This window comes from Macrotis lagotis, chromosome 2, assembly GCF_037893015.1.
Source record: "Macrotis lagotis isolate mMagLag1 chromosome 2, bilby.v1.9.chrom.fasta, whole genome shotgun sequence".
Lineage (NCBI taxonomy): Eukaryota > Metazoa > Chordata > Mammalia > Peramelemorphia > Peramelidae > Macrotis > Macrotis lagotis.
The window spans coordinates 243,318,180-243,328,044 of record NC_133659.1 but is presented as its reverse complement, the minus strand read 5'-3'; positions in this window follow the sequence as shown (position 1 = coordinate 243,328,044).

Below are 9,865 nucleotides of genomic sequence, written 5' to 3'. Positions count from 1 at the left end.
AATTAAACAGTAAAACAATAATCAGAGAAGCCATTCTTAATAATTTGTTGTTCAAGCATGTCAGCTCTTTTTGAGCCCATTTAGGATTTTCTCACACGTAGTACCAAAGAGATCCTCATTCACCTCTCCCTCTGCCATAAGGGAGCCCTTGGTGTGATAATACTTTCCTAATCCAAGATTTCTCAGCAGCTCAGGAGGTTAGTGATACAACAGAACGTGATCAAATAAGAGAATTTCAGGATTTATAAACACTGAAGTGGTGCATTTGTGCAAAATGTCAAGATCAAGGTTATAATAAGATTGCAGCATTAAAACTATTTTAATGGTGGAAGAACACTTAGAAAAAATATCTGAGACCTTGCCACTAAGGAAAGAGATCTGTCTAATAAAGGGTTGGGGAAGTTGTTTTCAGGTTTGATTTCCTTGACACTAGCTGTGTCACATTCCTTCTTAAGGCAATGGGGAATTGGTTTTGAAGGAGTTAGTAGAATTTCCATTGTCCCAAAAGAATGTCTTCTGACCTAGCATGGCCAGTTGCTGTGGTGAATGTAGAAGCATAGGCATGTAGCTGTTTTATCCGAATTGATATCCTTTTTATCCTTTGTCACCAGTAAATTTGTTTTCATTACATTTGATGACTCATCAGTACCTCATTACTGAGCTAGAATCACTGGTTTGGCCCAGGAGTTTTCCTAAAAAGGAAACCATATCAGGTATGTTCAGGAAATAGGTTTGAGCCATATTTGACTCTTCCTCTATCCATCAAAGTAGCTAAACTTTGCATTTTGCTTATTATCCTGCCTTTATTATAGGGAGGGCTCAGCTTCTGGCTTACCTAGAGTGTAAGTAAATACCAATTTGGGTGAAGATTATTTTCTTAACTTGAAGAGACTCATTTATAATGCCTCAATAAACATCTCTTTACTGGCAGAACTACACATCCAGCAAGACCCAAATAGGTCTGTTTTCTAGGATCTCTAAAGTAATTGGAAACCAAAGGCAGAGACTTATACATCTTAACCAAGGGCACTACAGTAAATTCAAATACTCAAGCCCAGGAGTAGTGGAAAGAGAATCTGGATGAGTTACATTCCAAAGTTCCCAGGCTGGGAAACAGCCAGAAACTGGTTGGACTGGTGCTGTCTCTAATGAATGGTTGGATCATAGGGAGGAGAAAGGTAGGGGAAGTGTAGGCTCAAGGAGTTAATATCCTCACATAATTCTCTTCATAGTTTTCTTCTTACTTAGCCTGAGTTTCCTCTACATAGTGCCTTGCCTTCCTTTTGTTTTCCTTCTACTTTCTTCCCTTTTCTTCCCTTTTGTTTCCTTCCCTTCTATCTTCCTTCCATCCTAAATTCCCTGCTTTTTCCTCCTCTTCCCTTCTCCTACTCCAACCTCCCTCAATCTCTCTTTGAGTGGAAGCAGCTAGGTGACTCAGTGGGTAGAGAACACTGGGCCTAGAGGCAGGAAGACCTGCTTTAAAAATCTGATCTCAGATATTTATTTACTAGCTGTGAAATCCCAGGCAAGTCACTTAACTTCTATGGGTCCACAGAGTAGTACACAATCACCATATTTCTTCTTCTTTCTATAGCAGATCCCTTTAAAAGGAAGAGGTGTTTTCTTTCAAATAGATGCCTCTAGGGCAGTTAGGTGGCCTGGTGAGGTCAAATGTAGACTCAGATACTTGACACTAGCTGTGTCATTTTACCCCAATTGCTTTGCAAACAAACAAACCTCATTTCTTTCTCAATTCTTTTCAGTCTGACTTCTGACCTGATCATTCAACAGAAACGGTACTCTCTAAAGTTACTAACAATCACTTATTTCCCAAATCCAGTGGTCTTTTTTTCAATCATTCTTAACTTCTTTATAATCTTTAACACTTCAATTGTCCTCCTCTCTTTGACACTTTCTTCACTCTAGGCTTCATGAACCAGGAGAAAACCTGGTTCTCTCTTACCTATCTGATCATTCCTTAATAGTCTCCCTTGTGATATCTTCATCCAGGTCATCACAACTAATTGTGGGTGTTATGTAAAACTCTGTCCTAATCTCCTTTTCTTCTCACTCTATACATCTCATTTGTTATCACCTCAGCTTCTATGGATTCAATTATAATACTAATGCTTCTCAAATCTACTTCTCTGCTGACCTCCAGTCTAGCATCTCCATATGCCTATTGGACATATTGAACTGGATGTTTATGTTCAAATCATATTCAAAACTGAACTCATTATTTCCTCTCTCAATCCTCCCTAAAAAACAGACATTACCTAGCTGACAAAGATCTGCATAATCAAAGATATGATTTTTTTCAGTAGCAATGTGTAGCTGTGAGAGTTGGACTTATAAGGAAAGCTGAGCACTGCAAAATCAACACTTTCTAACTGTGTTGCTGGAGAAGACTTTTGAGATTTCCTTAGGCAACAAAGAGATCAAGTAAATCAATACTCAAATAAATCAATTCAGGCTATTTACTAGAAAGTCAAATGGTGAAGTTGAAGCTTGAGTATTTTGAGCACATAACAATAAAGACCCTGATGCTGGGAAAGATTGAAAGCAATGGGTGTCATCCTTGACCATTCAATCTCTCTCACCCTCCCACATCAAATCTATTGTCAAAGCTTTTCAATTTTACCTCTGTAATATCTCACACACATTATACTGACACCACCAAGATACAGGATCTCATCACCTCACAAATGAGCTATTGCAATAACTTGTTGATTGCTTGTCCTTCCACATGTCTCTTCTCAATCTGGTCCATTCTCCACTCAGCTGTCAAAACAACCTTGCTAAGTCACCCTCTCCCCAATTCAAGCTCCCTATACACTCCCTATCACCTCTCAGAACAAATATAAAATCTTATTTGGTGTAAAAACTCCTTTATACTGATGCTGAATGAATTGAGCAGAACCAGAACATTGTACACAATAACAGCAATACTGTGTGATGATCAACTAAGACAGACTTAGATCTTTTCCACAATATAATGACTAAAGACAATTCCAAAAGATTCGTGATGGAAAATGCCATCCACATCCAGAGAAAGCACTTTGGAGTCTGAATTGCAGGTCAAAAGCACAATATTTTCACATTTTAAAATTTGTTTTATGTTTTTTTCTTTCTCATGGTTTTTTCCCTTTTGTTCTGAATCTTCTTTCACAACATGACTAATATGGAAATGTTTAATATGATTGTCCATGTATAACCCATATCAGATTACTTGCTGTTTTGGGGAAGAGGAAGGAATGGGAAAGAAGAAAAATGTAGAACTCTTAAATCATACAAAAAATGAATGCTGAAAATTATCTTTATATGTAATTAGGAAAAATAAATGGGAAAAAATAAAATAAAAATCTTTCATAACTGCCTTCCCACCTCCCAACCTTTCCAGTTTTCTTACTTCTCCCTTGACTCTTCCTCCTTTTTCCCTCCAAGTACTCTGTGATTCAGGGACACTGACCTCCTTGCTGTTGATTTCCTAACTCAGGGTCTGAAATGCTCTCTCTATCCTCATCTATGTCTCCTGACTTCCCTGCTTTCATTCAGATGCTAAGATCCCACTTTAGTAGAAACAGAAAGCCTTTTTAGATCCCTCTTTACTCTAGCACTTCCCTTTTTTGATTATTTACAGTTTGTCTTGTGTATAGCTTGTTGCACATAGTTGTTTACATATTGATTCTCTTCCTTCTACCCCTGACTCTTCCCCATCATTAGACTCTGAACTCCTTGAGAGCAAGGATTGCCCTATTGTCCTTCTTTGTATTCCCAATAGGAAATATTGTGCCTGGTACATAGTAGGAGTTTTAAATATGTTAGTTGACTGACTATCTGACCTAAACCACTATGGAACTGGCTACAGTCAGACTCAGTCCCAATTTGGGACAGCAAGGTGATACAATGGATAGAACCCCAGCCCTGGAGTCAGGAGTTTGTAAGTTCAAATCCAGCCTCAGATACTTGATACCTATTAGCTATGTGACCTTGGGCAAGTCAAAACCCTGACTGCTTTGAATCCAGGGCCTGATTCATATTTGGCCACTCTAGAAGACTCTGGAGGAGAAAATGAGGCTATTGACTTAGCACAGCCTTCCCCCCACTCAAATCCAATTCATGTTCTTGTCATGGCATCACCTCCCTGAAGTCATGGTCCTCTTCAAGGACTCAGGACAAACAACAACAAGAAGAGTCTGCTGTTTCATACTCTGTCAGATATTGCCATTTACCTGAGCTGCAATCTTTCCAGATTCTGAGGAGCTTTCCATCATTTAAGTCTTGTTTGGCATGTTTCAGCAACAATTTATAGTTTTCCCCCAAGGAACATCAACGTTTGTTTTTGTTTTTAAAATAAATGTTTACCTTCCAGTGTAAGGTTGAAGCTTTGCACTATGAAGCAATCTGGAAGTCTTACAATTATAGGGTTGTTTGTTTCTCTAGGAAGTGACAGGTCTTATTAACATTCTAGAGCTGTCAACATGTATTTTCTTTGTGGTTTCAGAGGATGAGTTGCTAGATGTGATGAGCTGAAATTGGTTTGCTTGGTCTGAGACATGCCCTATACTGAAATACAAGGCAAAACAGTAGTAGGAAAACAGATGGAGAAGTAAGAGTCCCAGTGCAGTTAAATTCCTCTAGGTTTTTTAGTCATCTTTCCTTTAGATAATTTCTTTGAGCCCCACTCCTATATTCCTCTATATTTTAAACAGTAGTCACATATAGGCACCAAATGGAACCACTAATGATGGCAGGGATCTGCTTTGTCTAACTGCCTTTTCCCTCTAACTTTTTTGTCTAATTTTCTTCTCTTGACATTCCCTCCTCCCTCCTTTCTAAGACCTTCTCCCTGGTCCTGCATTAACATTTGATATATTGCCATTTTGTCCTTACCTCCTCCCTTTCTTTGCTGAACTTTATTCCATAGCCTATGTATATTTGTATTCATAATTAGTATATAGATATATATATATATATGAACTCTTAAAAACCTGGAATTGTCTTCTGAGTTTAAAGTTCTAAGTTCCTTCCTCCTGAAGTGCTCAGAAGATCAGAGACTCAGGGGATTCTGATTTCCATATCCAAGAAAAAGATTTTGGAAAGTGAGCATTATAATATTTAGTTGGGATAGAATAATCTGTCTCATATTTTTGCTCTTATGTTGTGTTATCTTTTTAGTTGTAGGGTTTACAATGAAAAATATTTAAAATAATGGGAGGAATATTATAAAAATATCCTAAGGCAAGATATATGTTCTGAATAAAAGTCTAATATTAATCTTTTTTTTAAAAATTTTTTTCGCAGGAACTCCCACTAGCTCTCCCCCAAACCACTCCAAATACCTTTAAATAATGACTCTAACCAAACTCTAGAGTGGCAGAACCCACAAAAAGACTGAATGAAACAACTGTCCAGCCCAAGACAACTTGGAAGATCCTAGGGAAGGGTCTGTTGCACCAGGGTTAGAAAGGGCCCGCAGTGCAGGGAGCAGCCTGTGGGGCATCTAGGTGCCTGGGTCCATAGCAGTAGTAGTAGTTTCCAGACCTCTCAGGCCAGAGATTGCCAAGGACAATTGAGAAGCTCAGCAGGAAAATTCTGACACACCAGAATGAGAAGGGAGCCCAGTCAAGCACAGGCCTCAGCATAGACCTGGCCCCAGGGGACCAGGAGCAGTCCTGGGGAACTATTTAGCAGCTGCTTCCAGAGTGCTCAGCCCACAGACAGGACAGGAAGGAGGTGGGGAGAATGTAGAGGTCTCTTTGCTATCCCTGAGGCGAGACTCTGTTGTAAGAAATCAAGAAACAAAACAAAACAGAACAAAAAGAATGAAACACTTAGAAGAAAATGTGAAACATCTCACTGGAAAAATAACTGACTTGGAAAACAGATTCAGGACAGATAATTTAAAAATTATTGGATTACCTGAAAATCATTTTTCAAGAAATTATTTTGGAAAAATGTCCTGATAGCCTAGAAGCAGAGAGTAAAAATAGAAATGGAAAGAAACCATGGGGGTCAGTTAGGTGGTGCAGTGGATAGAACATTGGCCCTGGAGTCCAGAGGACCTGATTTCAAATACAGGCTCAGACACTTAATACATAATTTAGCTATGGGACCTGGGGCAAATCACTTAATCCCATTGCCTTGCAAAAAAAAAAAAGAAAGAAAGAAAGAAAGAAAGAAAGAAAGAAAGAAAGAAAGAAAGAAAGAAAGAAAGAATCCATTAATCACCTCCTGAAAGAGATTCCCAAAATAAAAACTCCCAGGAATATTATAGGCAAATTCCAGAACTCCTAAGGAAAGGAGAAAATATTACAAACAAACAAAGAGAAACAATTCAAATATCAGATTTGGCAGATACTGTATTAAGGGCTTGTAGAGCTTAGAATGTGATATTCTGAAAGACAAAAGAACTTGGATTACAACCAACAATCAACTACCACCAAAACTGAACATCTTTCAGGGGAAAAGATGGACATTCAATGAAAAAGGGAACTTTCAAACTTTCTGAATGAAATGACCAGAGCTAAAGAGAAAGTTTGATCTTCAAGTACAGGATTTGGGTGAAGCACAGAGAGGGTGGATGGGAAGAGCAAATCATAAGGGGACTTAATGATGTTAAAAATCTTATATTCCTGCATGGGAAGATGATACTGATAACTCACATGAACCTTCTCATTTATTAGGGCAGTTAGAAGGAGCATATATAAACAAGACACAGGTGGGAGTTGAATTTGAAGGTATAATATATTAAAAAGATGGAGTTAATGGAGGAGAAAGGAATGTGCTATGAGAAAAGGAATGGATAGATAGAATGAGGTAAGTTATTGCACATAAAAGAGACAAGAAAAACTTTTGTAGTGGAAGAGGGAGAAGGGGTGAAGGAATGAGTGAGCCTTATTCTCAGCAGCTCAGAGAGATAACATACACACTCAATTGGGAATAGAAATCTATCTTACACTAGAGGAAGATAGGAGAGGAAAGGGATAGGAGAAAGGGGACAGTGGGGGATGCCATTGTATATGATAGGAGAGGGAAGATTGTGCAATTCACTTTTAAGGAGGGACAGGGTGAAAGAGAATGAATAGAATAAATGGGGGTGGAGGGAATAGGAGGAGGGAAATACAGCTAGCAATAACTACTATGGGAAAAAATATTTAAGCAATTTCTCTAATGGACTTATGATAAAGAATGCTATCCATGCCAAAAACAGAGCTGATGATGTTCAAATGCAGACTGAAGCATACTTCCCCCCCACATCATTTTTCTTGAAGTTTCTCTTTGTGTGTGTGTGTGTGTGTGTGTGTGTATATATGGGGGGGGATAAGGTTTACTTTTACAATATGACTATTATAGTAATATTTTTCATGGCTACACATTTTTAATCTATACCAAGTAACTTGCTTTCTCAATGGGAGAGCAGGGTAGGAAGAAGGGAAGAAATTTGGAAATCAAGGTTTTGGAAGTAAATGTTAAAACTTGCTTTATGTGTGGGGAGAAAGTTTTTTTAAATAAAATTAAAAAAACAAAAAAAAAATTTTTTCATGGACAACCAGCATTTATTTCAAGATTCATTTTTGTAAGATTTTCTCCCACTCTCTCTTCCTTTCCCTTTCCAAAGACTGATGTCTACTTGATATAGGTTATACATGGAAAATCATGTTACATATATGTCCATTAATATGGAAATGCTGTAAAAGAAAAATCAGAACAAAAGAGAAAATACAGGAAAGAAGTAACAAAAACAAATTTTAAAAAATTGAAAATAGTATGCTTTGATCGGCATTCAAATTCCATAGTTCTTTCACTAGACATGGATAGCAGTTTCTATCACAAGTCTTTTCAAATTGTCTTCAATTCATGTATTGCTGAGAAGAGTTAAGTCTGTCATAGTTGATCATTGCAGAGTGCTGCTATAGCTGTGTAAGATGATCTCCTGGTTTTGCTCACTTCACTCTGCATCATTTCAGGTTTTTCTGAAATCTGTGTGCTCATCATTTCTTATAGAACAATAGTATTCCATAACATTCATATACCATAGCTTGTTCAGCTAAATCCCAATAGATGGGCATCACCTCAATTTCTGATTCTTTGCCACTACAAAAAGAGTTGCTATAAATATTTTTGTTCATTTGAGTCCTTTTCTCCTTTTTTTATGATCTCTTTAGGATACAGACCTAGTAGTTGAATTACTGGATCAAAAGGTATGCACAGTTTTATTGCCCTTTGAGTCTAGTTTCCAAATTGCTCTCCAGAATGGTTGGATCAATTCACAACTCCACCAACAGTACATTAGTGTCTCAGTTTTCCCATATCCCCTCAAATATTTATTATTTTCATTTTTTTGTCATATTAGCCAATAGGTGTGATAGGTATGAGATGGTATCTCAGAGTTCTTTTAATTTGTATTTCTGTAATTAAGTGATTTAGAGTATTTTTCATATGATTATAGATAGCTGTAATATATTTATCTGAAAACAATCTGTTCATATCCTTTAACCATTTATACATTGGGGAATGACTTCTATATACTTTAGAAATGAGGTAAAAGTGACAATGTCTTAAAGTGACTTGTCACTTGTCTGATGATATAAAGGGAAGAAAGAAGGAAAAGGAATACCAGAGATATGAAGCAAATGTATGATAGGAGGCCTGAGTTCTAGATTTGAATTTCTTACTGCTAGTTCCTTCTTCACTCCTCTACTTTTTTAATTGATTTCATTAGCTACCATGAGTTCAATTATTATTTCTTGACAAATGGCTTCCAAATCTATATTTTAATCTTAATCTGTCTTCCCGGCTCTAATCCTACATGGCCAATTTATTGACTATAGCTCTCCAATGACATTTCAAACTCAGTTTTGTAGTCAAGAGAATTTGAGTTCAAATCCTTCCTCTGAAGATGCTTGCCACTGTGAACCCGGACAATACATTGAATCTCCCTGGGTTGCAGCTTCTTAATGTGTAAAATTATTTGATAGGACTACATGGCCTATGAAATCCTTTGCACCTCTGTATCTATGCTCTTTCATCCTGTGTCTGTGGATAGAGCACCAGTCCTGGAGTCAGGAAGACCAGAGTTCAAATCCAGCCTCAGACACTTAATAATTGCCTAGTTATGTGACCTTGAGCAAGTCACTTAACCCCATTGACATGAATAAATTAAATTTTTTTTTTAATTAAAAAAACTGAACTCACAATCTTTCCACTAAAATCTACCCCTCCTCCTAATTTACCTGTTCCTATTAATGGTACCACTACCTCCTAGTCACCCCAGTTCAAAACACTAGTGTCATCTTTGACTCTTGCCTCTTTCTCACTCCTTATAGTCATTCTTTTTTCAGATCCTATTGATGTCTCACCTGTCAGATTTAAAGTGTGACTTAAGGCATTTGGCTATCTACATGACTTCTGTCTGGAAATGGACATCCAAATAAATAAGGGAATTTCCTTTTTCCAAAGTCTCTGAGATTTATGGTAAATTACTATAATTGTGTCAGGTGATCAATAGTAATATCATGTATAGAAATTTAAGTCATTTGGTCTACATTTATCTCAATTCTAAAAGTCCACTAGGTTAATATATAGTCTTGGTATCTGTTGTCAGCCACATGTTGCTGTAGTCTATTTTTTTTTGTTTTTTTTTTGTTTTTTGTTTTTTGCAAGGCAATGGGGCCAAGGTTTATTTTATAGAGGAGATACTGAGGCAAATAAGATTATATGACTTGCCCAGTCATATAGCTAGTAAGTGCCTGAGATCAGATTTATACTCAGAAAGTTGAGTCTTCTTAACTCCAGGCCTATCACCACATAGGAGCCCTGACAATATTCATCAAAAAAAAATCCAGTTTAATGTTTTTCTTTC